The sequence below is a fragment of the Cyclopterus lumpus genome, chromosome 23 (genome assembly GCF_009769545.1).
Source record: "Cyclopterus lumpus isolate fCycLum1 chromosome 23, fCycLum1.pri, whole genome shotgun sequence".
NCBI classification, from domain to species: domain Eukaryota; kingdom Metazoa; phylum Chordata; class Actinopteri; order Perciformes; family Cyclopteridae; genus Cyclopterus; species Cyclopterus lumpus.
In genome coordinates, this window is record NC_046988.1 from 8,078,642 (window position 1) to 8,092,302 (window position 13,661).

The following is a 13,661-nucleotide window of genomic DNA, read 5'->3' on the forward strand; positions in this document are numbered from 1 at the left end:
CATCACAAACAGCCCCCCGGTGTTTCATCGGCATAAATGCTAGATGTGTGTGTCTTTGGCAGTTTACACAATTGGTTTGCCTTCCCCTCAGACAGACCCCCTACTGCTACTGTCTGGCACAGAGACTGACGCTCGGAGGGACAAAGCGGCAATGACAGTGAGAGGGGAGGAAGAGAGAGGAGGAGGAGGGAGAGAAGAAAAGGTAGGTAAAGAGACAGGGATCTAGTCATTAACTTGGAAACACAGAGACATATGGACGGAACAAAACCACAACATGGAGTGAAAAGGAAGAGAAAGAATGAATAGGAAGGCTGCCGCAAAGCGCCATTGCATCTGTTTGTGTGTATGATTCTGCCAAACTACACTTGGGCAAGGCAGGAGACGGCAGAGTGCTGCTGACGCTCTTTAAACTTTTTGCCGAATAAATAAAGGTAACACAGCAACTAAACTGAATCCTGAGTAAACAGCAAGGGACATGTCATCTTGAGAGTACATAGATCCTGAGATTCTAATATTTTGGGGACGATGCAGTCCAAATAAATCCATAAATTAAATCTGCTGCGAAATATCGGAGGTTGTTCATTTTCTAACAAAGGAAATCAACAGTACAAAAGTAGTCAGGCTGTTGGCCTCCAAGTTTAATAAGATAGTTCTAGTACACAAACTTGCAAAAAACCTCTTTGCCTGTGATCCACTCATCTGAAATGTCATGGAAAAGTGTGGCGCAAAAGAAACAAGTCGTGTTACCGTTGTTATATTATACCGTGTATAATATAGTTAGTTCTATGGTTATTATATTGTTCGCAGTTGTCATTTTGTTTTCTGTGCTAACGTTGTGGCTGATTGGTTGTGAATTTGCTATCAGTTTGATAGATGGACTATTATATTGATAAAAAAAAGACCCAGTCCAATTACAGCAGTGTAATGAAACATATCCCACATGCTTTGAAAAAGATGAGTCTTCTTGTCACTGTTGAGTCATTACAGGGAAAATAGGTTTGACGAGTGGGAAATTGCCATGAGAGAACGCTTGCTGGAACCTCAGTGCCACATGACTGATGCTCGCTGTTGACTCGCGCTCCCTGGGCCAATCAGTGTAATTTCGAAAATGCTGGAGTGCTGCTGTGAAATGCGTCTTTTCCCAAAGTATCATCAAAACCCAATCAGCAGAGTGTGAAATATCGCACTAATCTGATTAGGCTGTTGTTCAATGGGTAGCTGTTTGTGGGGGAAACTCACAGGCGTGCTTTTTTCCTACGCCGCTCTTTTTGCCATAAAGTTGGTGAATGTGCTTTTGTGCGTGTCCACATCTGTGGATGTGTGTGCAGTGATTATGTAAATTGGCACCTGTACCGCCTTAGCATGTTAAGCACAAATGATCTTGAGTTGTGGGAGGATAGCGTGTGTGTGTGTGTGTCTATGCAAATGTCAGCAGACGAACAGACAGTAAGTGCAGTTACTTCCAAACCCATCAATCTGCTCAGAGTGTCTGCGAGTTATTTACAGCTGGTTATGTATGAATGGTACGAGTTAAGAGAGATGGTTACGAAGAGGAGAGGAGGTGTAGAAAAGAGACAGTGATGAAAGGATTTAAGAAAATATTGGCGAGGCAGGAAATGCCACACGTGTAGGGGAGGCAGAAATAAGGGCCTTTGGTAAACAGGGAGCACATTCAAATTCTCCTCTTGAGTGTTTTGTTGGGGACGGCGTATGTGCTCCTCAGTGGTGATCGTTGTGGTATCATTATTGTCATTACCTGTGAGACACTGAAAAAATACATGGAGCACCTGTCTTATCTTTCAGCTCTCTCCCCCTCTGTCTTGGTCCCTCTGGAGCTTGTGCTTCCTCACTTCCTCTTCTCCATCTCCGTCAATCTTTTTCACTTTCTTTATGACCTTCATCTTTCAGTATTCACCCGCCCCGTCTCCCTCCTTCCCCTCTCTCTCATTCCATCTCTCCCTCTCTGGCTCGTTCCTCCCCTTGAAAGAGGAACAGAGGCTTGTACCGAGGATATTCTGCAGATGGATTTCCTGCACGTGATTAAAGTCACATTAGCCAGGCTCTACTGGGAAATTTGTGTTGTTCTTTTTAAATGAGCACATGAGCGTCATTTGAAGAATTCTAAAGCGCAGATGAGAATTGAAAGGAACTCAAGGAATTTGGGGAAGATTTCTTTCTCTGCTTTGATTTTTTTTTACATGTTTTCCTTTGTTCCAGTGAATTAATTTCAAGACTAAAATAGTAGTGCTGTGGAGCGGTCTTTTTGTTTAAAACATATAGTCTATTTATGCAATATTAACAGAACATTACAGCCTAATTACACCTTCAGCGGATTTCCTTACATTTTACTGATACGCTGTGGAACATCAAACAAAGCATTCTTCACACATTGAGATGGATGCTATTTTTTCCTTTGTCGTAGTTGTTCATTGTATAAAACATTTCTACTTCAATTTTAAACTGGTTGAAATCAATCTTTAATTCCCTTTTCAGCTTTGGGACTGTAAGTGTTGCCTTGTTTTGCATGTTGGCCATTGTTCAAATCAATCATGGTGTTTGTTTATTTCTTTATGTATTTTGAAGAGGAAACCAATTTGGCTGGGAAGCAGTGAGTTACTCTACGAGCAGAAAGTAAAATCATTCAGTCGGGTCAAATGTCTGCATTGATACAATATGGCATATCAGTTGTATAGCTCATTCACATCTTATTGTTCAGCAATCATGCTGCAAGTGTCCTATAAATGATGTAATGGAGGTGTTGCAGAAGGTCACCTTGCAGCCACATGTTACTGTTCGCCCATTAGTTCCCATCATGTTAAACTGGTGGTGCGGTGGTAAGCCTGTCTGTCAGGCTGTTCTCAGAAAGCTTTTGTTTTACCAATTTGACCTGGATACGGGGTCAGCCAAAATCCACTCATGCAAACATTCACACACACACGTGTAAATACGTGGTTGCCAAAGTGGCCTGCATGTTGGGGAATCAAATAACACCTCCTCCCCTCCTCTGGGCTCCTCTGCTCCTCTCCTCTTTCCGTCCTATTTTTTTACTCTGTTTGTTCCACTAACTGTTTCCTGTCCGCACGTAAGCCGGATTTATACTCCACGGGGTGTTTCAGAGGCTTCCTGATGTGCAGAGCCTCCGGCATGCATTTCCTCAAAAATTGAACCGCGCAGCTCAAGGCTGAGATAACAAGGCAAGACCGGCAACTCGGATTGGTCAACTTGGGCTGCTTGTGTTTAGTCCTCAATGATTATGATGCAGGAAGAGACTGTCGATAGTGAGCGAGCGAGATTGAAGAAAGGCTCAGCGATGTTCTTTTTGAATTTTTTTTTATGCTTGACAGATATATTTTTTGTGATCTAGCAAATCCATTTCCAGCAATTAGCCCCAGTATGAGCATCCATCTCTATCAAGATGTAAATAAGTTAATGTAAACAGCATAATTTAAGAAATGTGTTGGTTGTAATTCTCACTAATCTATAGATAGCTCCTCCTGTTAAATTTGTCCATCATGTCTCCACCATGGCACGGGGAAAGTTGTGTTGGTGCTACAACAGGCCTCTACTTGAATCACCTCAACAGAGGAGCTTAAATCCTGTGTGTGCTGGTGTGTGCGCGTCTTTGCCCGATGTGCCCACTTTAGCTTGAGTATTTCATTATTCTTGTGACATGCCCCACTTGGCTTGACTAATAGTTTTTAATCAATATGACCGGAATTTTCTCCAATTTGCCACCAAATTGAAATCCACCTGCACTCAAGAGGACGTCTATCCATGTGTGAAGGTGTGTGTGTGTGTGTGTGTGTGTGTGTGTGTGTGTGTGTGTGTGTGTGTGTGTGTGTGTGTGTGTGTGTGTGTGTGTGTGCGCGTGTGTGTGTGTGTGTGTGTGTGTGTGCGCGTGCGTGCGTGCGAGAAAGTACAAGTGTTTGCAAGTGCGTATGTGGCCCCTCAATGATTGACATCACAGCTGTAAACACACAGCCCAATCATTCAACTTCAACTCTACCCTTTCCTCCCTCTTTACACACACACACACATCACACACACACATACACGTGTACTGACACACATTAGGAGTTGGCTGGTGTTTGATTCAAGCCTGGTTTAAGGGATCTATCCATGTCAATGACAATAGCTGTCCTGTTGCCATACATCTAAACTACATTCCCATTACCGGTACACTTCATGGGAAAAGTCTTTTTTCTCCCAGATAGTCACAGTTTTAAACATGTGATTAAAGTTTTGAATTGAGACAAAACAAAATATGTATTAAAAGATCATGAATTAGCTTAGAATACATATGTTTGTGTTGTAACTTTAGTTGTGTATAAAACATTGACTGTTAATGTCAATGTGGACTTTCCGTTTCACACATGACATGAACAGCAGTGTCCTGGATGAAAGTCTTTGGTTTGTTTTATTTACCGCCCCTTCTACGCTGACCTCAACAAACGTAATCTGAGACTAAATGCAGTTGACAATACAGTTTGGTTGTACAGGAACGTATTTTTTAGGAGGGAAAAAAGTAAAAATACCTGACAGTGTGTGTGTGTGTGTGTGTGTGTGTGTGTGTGTGTGTGTGTGTGTGTGTGTTTGCGTGTATGTGTGCATTTGTGTGTGTGTGTTTTTTGCGTGTGTGTGTGTGTTTGTCTGTGTTAGTGTGTTTGTCTGTGTGACAGCGCAGGGTGCTAACAAAGGCAGAGAGAGGCAGCCAAGCTCGTCTAAATCAATTTTTAATAGCTTTCTTACACAGGAGAGTGGATTGAGAGATCGGGTCAACACAACACACATTCACCGGACACACAACATAATACACACACACACCTAAGCACATGCCAATAGCTTGACGAATAGAGCCCCACCTGTGTTGACAGGCACATGGGTCAAAAATATGTACAGATGTATAATTACACATGCTTGTAGGTATGCAGACACATACTGTACATACGCACACACACGTTGTAAGAGTCTGCATGTGTCCACAAACACACATGTTGTGTTGCATGCACCTACATGCATAGCAGGCATTTTAATTGTAAACAATATAATGCTTATTTGAAATGATTATTTGTATTGTTTATTATTAATAATACTCTAGTTTACCTACATCTACATATTCAGCTTTCTATAGTACCACACTCCTTTAAAGTGAGTGCTGCAGTAAAGTACACTTTTTCAACTCAACAAAAATACAGTATTTTGAATATGTATGTGATTTGTTATTTATTCAATCACATCAATAATACCCCCCAAACTGTTGCCACACGTGTGTAGGAAATTAGTTGTTAGTCATCTATTTAGTAGGCATGTCAAATTACAGCTAAGCCAGTGATTATTGTTTTCTGCAGGTTTATGTTGCGTCTTTGTTACTTCGAGGACATTCAGACTATTCCCATTAATTGGTAGCTAATGTAAAGAGGCACAAGAGAGGATATCAGGGTGGAGTGCCTCACACCCACTTCATTATCATATAATCACACTGCAGCTCTTGAACGTTAATCACTCTTATATCACACCGTTCTAAAACAAGGTTAGCACCTACAAAGGGATTTACAGCAGGTACAAAGAGATCAACAGTGGCAAACGATAGGATAGTTATTGTGCCGTAGGAAAAGTGTAACAGAAGACATCTAGTATAGTAACACAGATCCACACTGACATCATACCCAATAGAGACAGTAGCACTCTGATGTGCAGCAATTTTGGTATAGTGGCCAAAGTCTGACCTGCGGGTCACATGACAACACTTGTAACACGTTCATGACCATTACAAAATAACTTTCTGATTTAACTTTTTGTGATTTCTAATATATACACTTTTAGGCCAGATTCATGGAAAGAATAGATGTGTAAAGCTTTGTTTCATGTTCGTTCAGCTAAACAGAGCCAGATAAAGTCTTTATGGCACATGTTTTGGCAGAGAAGCAGGAAGCGACCCTAACTTTTGGAATTTCACTGGAATACATTGGCCGCCATGTTTGAGTACCTCATGTAATTTTAAAACATTGAAGGGTGGTACATCTGGTATACTGTATTAGCCATACAAAAAAATAGATTATGTATCAAGTGGTTTGTTATAAGCAGACGAAGACCACAAGTCTTACAATTAAGTTGCTTGTGGCAATAGAAGAATTATAAGTGTATACCCGTATTACTCATACTGCATGTTTAGAACACACCATTTACTGTTTATGACCTGCTATGTTGTTCATTTAAAATATTAGTAATTAATGTATTTACAGCCTATCATTTAGGTTTTTTTTACCTGTGTGTGTGTGTCACTTGAGTGGTTTACTGTTGCCTCTTTTTATATGTACTTCGTTCATGTTTAGCTGTAAATTATAAATAGCTAAAAAAAAACACTCCCATACTCTTACCTTTTTCTTATTTCCCACCTCTGCAAGCTTTGCCCCAAAACAACAGCCCAAACCTTCCGGTTAACGTGCTTGTTGTGTGTATCCAGGAGACAGGTTAAGGGCTGACATTTTCAGCATCCACCTCCCCACAGCAGGCACCTCTGGCCCCATCAAAATTGTCCATTTGTTTGCAGAAAAAAAGGCAAGTCTGTCCTCGTCTGCAGTACTTTGTGTGACACCTTTAATTCCAGTTGCAAAAAAAGACAAGAAGCAGTTGAAATGAAGTCTGTGCGTGTCTATGAGTTAGGAGAAAAGAATTGACACCACAAGCAGGCTTACCTTTTGACCAAATCTCAGACAGCACCAGCCTTATCGCTTTCTGCCATCATCCATCCTCGCAAAAATATCCCAAAAATAAAATGTAAAAAAATGATTACAAAATTGCAAAAAGAAAAACTGTTGCTCCTTCAATTAAATAAATCCATACATTCAAGACCCTGGTCAAGTGAATAATGCAAGAATAATCCTCATTTCTGTATAGAGACAATCCCCCCAGCTTCCATTCAACACAGCAATAAATTGTGAAAAAGGAGGGATTGTGTAGGGAAAAAATGAGGTGAAGAGAGGCTTAGAGACACAAAAGGAGAGAAGAGAGGATGTGGTCTGTAGAGGGAGAGGGATGGATATAGTTAATCCTTTTCTTCGGATCTATTCCCTATACGAATGATATGTCCAGTGCCGTCCTGTTCGCTGCCTTGAGCGCTGCCGTGTGCGTCTGAGAAGCGTGAGTGTGTGTGAAAAAGAGAGACGAGTGCGTGTGTGTGTGTGTGTGTGTGTGTGTGAGAGAGAGAGAGATAGAGAGAGAGCGACACAACAGCGTTAGGTTGCTGGCGTCATGCGCTTGCCCCTCTGTGTGTCGCTATGTTTGTGATTCCTGCACTCAGCACGCGTCAGAGAGAGAGAGAGAGAGAGAGAGAGAGATAGAGTGTGTGTGTGTGTGTGTGTGTTCGTGTTCATCCGCGCATTTATACTTGAGGGCTGTCTTTCCGTGTGTACTGGTGTCCCCACCTCCCCTCTTCTTTCCCCTATGTGTGTGCAGTCGTGCATATGGCAGGAGAATATGTGTGTGTGTTGCTTGTCAAATATAGTAACATTAGTGTATGCTGCCTCTGTCTGCCTGCAGCTCTCTCCCACTGTGACAGAGAGAGGATGAGGGAGGTGGAATACAGAGTGATAATACAAAAGAGTGAAAGGGATCGAGAAAAAAAAAGAGGGAGTTGGAGGGAGGGGAGGGGAGGGGAGGGCAAGGAGAAAGTAAAGACAGAGAGAGGGAGGGAAGTGGCGAGAGACTTGGAGAAGTGGTTGTTTGAAAATGGACAAATGTAGGAGGGAGGAAGAGAATATGGAAAGATGGAGGAGATGGAAAGGGAAATGTTACAAAAAGAAATGTGAGAAAGAAAGCGGTAGCAATAGAGGGAGGGATCAGCTGATTTCAGTGAAGATGAGACATGGGCTTCTCTCCTCCCTCGATATTTTCCCTTTCTTTTCTCCCTTTCGCTGCTTTCATTTTCATTATTTTCCCTGTTGCAGCTCTCGTAACGGCTAGATGTGTGTGTGTGTGTGTGTGTGTGTGTGTGTGTGTGTGTGTGTGTGTGTGTGTGTGTGTGTGTGTGTGTGTGTGTGTGTGTGTGTGTGTGTGTGCATCTATGCTTTAGAGTGTCTAGGGACAAAACGCTGGTCCTCAACAGCTAAAACAGTCGATTTTAAGGGTAAGTGTTGGAATAGGTTTAGGATAGAGCCTCAATAAATAAATGTGAGTCAGTGTATTGTCCTACGTTGTTTGTGTTCATTTGTAGAAGTCATGGTGAGAAAGCAGAAATGTTTTCCTTCGAAGACAACAGTGATAATGTTTGAGACAGAAAGAGGGAGGGTGAGGGAGTAAAGGGGTGTGGAGTGGGGATATGAATTGGTGGGGGGGATTGTGTGTTTGTTTGCACACAGCATATAATTACTTGGCTGCTTCCTTACATGGACTGAATCATAGTTGACACACACAAACACTCACACACCACACACATTGTGCTCTTAATGAGCATGTGAATCATTTGGCTCAACGCTGCAGACTTTCGATGCATAAGAGAGTGTGTGAATGTAAAAATGTGGGCGCCTTGGTGGGAGTGACTCGGAGGTCTGACACCCGGGTTGGCAAAATACATGGAATCTCCGACGCTAACAAATGTACTGTCAAATCGGTCATCGCTCCTCTTTTCTTATTATTAGGAAAAAGCAATCTTCAAATCCTCGAGGTTTGCAGCTTCTCATTTTTAGACTGCGCTGAAAGTCACTTTTACAGGTTAAAATGACCAGCGTGGCCAGCGGAAAAACATATCGGCTGTCGCTAATTAACATGAATTGCAGGAGTAGCTTCAGGTCAACATTAAACTGGCCTGTTATCTCCGCAGCTTTCAAGGTGGTGAAACTCTCCTCTGTGACACCTCTGTATAGCCATGAGTGGACCAAGAGTGCTTTTGTAGCTTCAATTAGTCCAACAGAGTGATATTCTTCTCTCTAGCCGACCATATCACGTGGCACTGCATTCTCCCAGTGATTCTTTCAACCCATAAGTAATACATAAATAAGCATGATCGACTAAGAGCTTTAAGCCAGGACCTTTAGTGTTTGGATCGAGCACCTCATAAAAAAAATAAGGTGCTCAAAAGTTGGCGAGTATCACTCGACTCTGAATGACCCCTCAGTTTGACATTATGCGCCTTACCAATTCAAGTGTACTAAATCAACTGGCTGAGTATTGCACAGAAACAGTGTGAGCTAACTGGTAGTTCAAAGAAACAAAAGCCCAGAGTCCAGAATCTCTAACTGCTCATTTTGTAATTCACTTCACTTTGAGCTAAACACTCAACAAAGTCACGACTGTTTGCTGTGCTGGCTCCTCATTTGTGGAGCGAGCTCCCCATTGACATCAGGACAGCAGAAAGTCTCTACATCTTCCGTCGCAAACTAAAAACACATCTTTTTCGACTATACCTTGAATAGGGAAGGTAGAGCCGTAGTAGCACTCTAGTAGCACTTAAATGTCCCTTACCGATAGCACTTTGTAGTTTAGCACTTTAGTAGCACTTAAATGGCACGTACGGATAGTACTCTGTAGTTTAACGTTATTGAAGAAATTGTACTTGCTTGATTCTTGTTGCTCTGAGTTTGGACTCATGGTTTAATGCACTTATTGTAAGTCACTTTGGATAAAAGCGTCAGCTAAATGACATGTAATGTAATGTAATGTAATGTAATGTAATTAATCAGGACAAATAAAGAAGCATTGAATCAGTGTAAGACAGGAAATGTAACGCATTCATGTATAACAAGATATGTATCAAGATAACTGTAACAATAAATCACAATATGGATTACAGCCTTTCTATTTACTAGTCAGCAGCACCTAGCTGTACAACTTCCTGAGTTTGCATACATCACTGTCTGTCACCAGCTCCATGGCGTTGCTCAGGCCAATTAAAACATGAGACTGGTCAGCTGCCCAACACACACACACACACACACACACACACACACACACACACACACACACACACACACACACACACACACACACACACAAATACAGTCTGAACATGAGTCCTCTGGTTTCCCGCCCAAACGTGGGCGCTCGTGCTGGCTTCATTTGTCTTGAATGTATTTCCTGGCAAACAGAAATCTGTTTTAGCTGCCAGTGCTTCTGGCTATATAGGACACAGTCTTCAGTGGTGGTTATGAAAGATGGTTGGCTAGATTGACTGGAATTGCGGTCAAGGTGCAATATGATGTTCCACATTAAAGTTTGATTCTTTTTTTTTTGTCTCTTAGTGTTGAAGGACAGTTTGTATCAGAAAGAACATCTGCTTTTATAGCAGCCAGCTGTTGGCTGTGTGTGTGTGTTTCATCTCAAAGGGGTAATTAGTCCTCTAATTAGTCCTGCCCCCTCCTCTCCAGAGTGCAGGGGTCAGTGACAAAGGTGAGCTGCAGTGACGCAACCTTTCAGCTGCTCTGAATTTAGTTCCAAACTCAAGGACACATTGGATCCAATATAGAAGAAATACACTGTTGAAAATATAAAAAATCTATTCATTTAACTTTTTACTTTAAGTTTTGTTGCACTAGATATATACGCGTATAGATATTTGTTTGTAACGTTAGCGTTTTACTTCTGCCGATCGCTCTTCAAAATTCCTAAAAGTATAGTGTTTCTGTGTGAAGATGATCTTTCTGAACAAAATGTGTGAGTGTCATAAACATTTGTTTGCCGCAGGGCTTATATTCTTATATAATATAACATTGTATTGTCTTTTTGTCCAGGGAACCAGAGCGTTGTTTACTTCAGGTTAAATTACGTTGTCCCTGCAGCACTTTATTCTACTGCGCACAACGGCAGCTTGGTGGTGGAGGGATGCTGTCATTCAGAGATTATGGTGCATAGTTATTTTGGCCCATTTAGCTCATTATCATAAGTATTATGCAATTACATATCACAGTAATTCGTTATTACATTGAAAAATACACAATTTGTAATTCAAGTAATGGATGTTGGTAATGTAGTGACCCCAAAAGATGTTTAATTTGACAAGTAAGTACATTTACTTATCTTACAGTGTGACCAGGGCTCTCTTTTGAAAGGAGTTAATATATCTCAAAAGACATTAAACATGTTTCAGCACCTTTTAAGCAATTTTATAATGTTTCGTATAAATCCCTGACTTGCTTATTTCTTACAGAACCCACTCTCTGACTCGAGAATGTATTTGCATCTGATTGAGCCACTGCTCCCCTATGAAGAGAGTGTAAATTGCAAACCCTGCGGCAGCACTTGGGATGTTATGTCCCTCTGCTCCACTCAAACTTCGATCTGATTTAACTTTGACTTTGATTTCCGTTGACCTTTCAGTCTGCAACAGATGAAATGACAGCTGTCTGTGATGTAACCTGAAAGCAATCCCCAATGAAGGAAAAGGACATTCATCTGAAAAAGGCTTCTTGAGCCCCGAGCCCTTCTTGATCAGCACGTACTGTAATGTGGCTCAGCCTTTAGCTTTGAATAGTGTAAATCACTGACAATCTTCGCCTCTGCACTCTGTCCCTTGCAGTGAACACCTCTTATACCTCGGATCAAGCTGGAATTACAGTTGTAGTCTAGCGTTGCGTTGCAGAAATGCTCAAGGATACAGCAAAGAATGCTAGAAATAATTTACTGATTGGATAAAAAACAGAGTTTTTGAAAGTTAGTTGAAATCATTGTAGAGCAATGTAAAGATGTAAAGACTGTGACTGGCCCGAGCTCCTTCGAGGCTGTGCTCACTGATTGAGAGGGAAGAGGTGTTTAACACAAGATAAGAAGCTTGATTTATTTGGTCCTCCCAGTGATGTGGCAAAAAGGCCTTCTGGTGTGAGGATCCCTTGTTAATGCCAGCATCTCCTGCCAAGGCGACTTTTATGAACGCTTCTGTTCCATCGACGATGCAGGAAATATGTGTTATGAAAAATGATTACTGGCAGTGGTTTGGAGCAAGAAAGTGTATTTTGTTAACCTTTCTTTCTGGCTATTGTAGTCTCACCCCGCAGCATTTCTCTATCAGATAAATTCATTCTCCATGCAGCCACAAGAATATTGGTTAATTTATTATCCAGGAGGCATGATTAACTCCTTGTTCGTTGCCGCTAAAATTGATGATATATAAATTTAAACTCTGTTGCACTCATTATAAGTTGCTGTGTGAATTATATGGATGCGTATTGTCTCTCCCCTTTTTGCAGCAGTCCTCATCCCTCTCTCTCTCCTCTACTGTCTCCTCCCTCGTCTCTATCTCTCTCGTTCTTTCTCTATCTTTTAACACCTCCACCCCCACCCTCACTCTGTAATTTACTGTGCTATTGGGTGAATGTCAGTGAAGATGAATTGGCTCTAGTCTTCGTATTAACACCGGGTCTGGCCAGGCACGTTTAGCGCCACAACCACTAGTTCCTGCGTGGAGCAAGTGACTTCAAGGCACACACACACACATGCACGCATGCACTCACACGCACACGCACACACACATATTGTATATGTCCATGGTGCCGTCCCAGGAGTCATCGATGTCTTTGTTCCCATATATCAATGTTTTCTATCATGAATTAGCCTCATGTTGACCGGACAGTTTTATGTCCCTTTGGTCAATCTGGTCAATGCGGGTTGCTACATTAAAGATCAATCATGTTTTAATTCATGCTTTGAAACACATTTTTTCCAGACAGGCTTTTGTCAAATAGCCTTTTGTATTCCCATTACTTTTCCCTTTTTGTTCATCTCTGGTATTCTGGTATTCCTCCATGGATTTAAAGCCCTTTTAAATGGTTTTCTAAAACTCAGTATTGCATTATATGTATTTCCTTGCCACTTAAACAGTGGCAAGATTTAAATGTTATCTTGGTAAACTGAGTGTACTTTACAAGTGAATTCAATGGATTGATTTAAACATCCAATGAAAGAGACTCTTGATCTGCCTGGAAAGGGAATGTTTTCTAGGAAAACGTGCATCATCAGTGTTGATCTTATGTTGCACTCATCATGTATGTCTTTATTTGTAACAATCCATTTGTAACAATTTTCCTGCTGTTTCTCTGTAATCAAACTGCCATTAGTGTATTTGCAGCCTTACTTTTAAGCCGTATATTTTATTTATTTTATTCCTGTAGTCACATAAGGTCTCTTTATAAACACCATATTACCTGAGTCATAGCCAGTAGTCGGAGTAGGTGGCCTGTATGTAGTCTGAGCTTCGCTTGATGTAATTAGACATTAGTGAAAATCAAAATCATTATTTGATAGCCAGAAACATTGGTTGGCAGATGCCTTACATCCTAGTTTTTGGAAAATGTGGTTGAAAGTGAAAATAGTGTCTCACCCTCATAAGAAATTAAAATAAATTTAAAAAAAATAAACGCCTGACCAAAAGCCGGCCCATCTGGGTTCTGTAATAGTTTAAGAAACTCAATGTGTGCAGCTAGCCTTGTGTGTTGTATTTCCCTGTAACATGCTATCTGTCACTGCAGGATAAATTAAGTGGTACAGCCAACAGATTATGATGTATTTTAGGTGCACACACTCACTCTCACACACACACACACACTCACACTCACACACACACACACACACACACACACACACACACACACACACACACACGCACACACACGCACACACACACACACACTCAAAGTTTATCCCCTCTGAGAGTCTCATTAATTTGACCAAGTTGA

The 13,661-nt window shown here is 41.3% G+C and overlaps 1 protein-coding gene across 2 annotated transcripts in view; it reads left to right on the forward strand.

Moving 5' to 3' along the window:
• cacna2d4a (calcium channel, voltage-dependent, alpha 2/delta subunit 4a) overlaps positions 1-13,661 on the forward strand; it is a 79,761-nt gene that overhangs the window by 43,906 nt on the left and 22,194 nt on the right. The window lies entirely within an intron of this gene.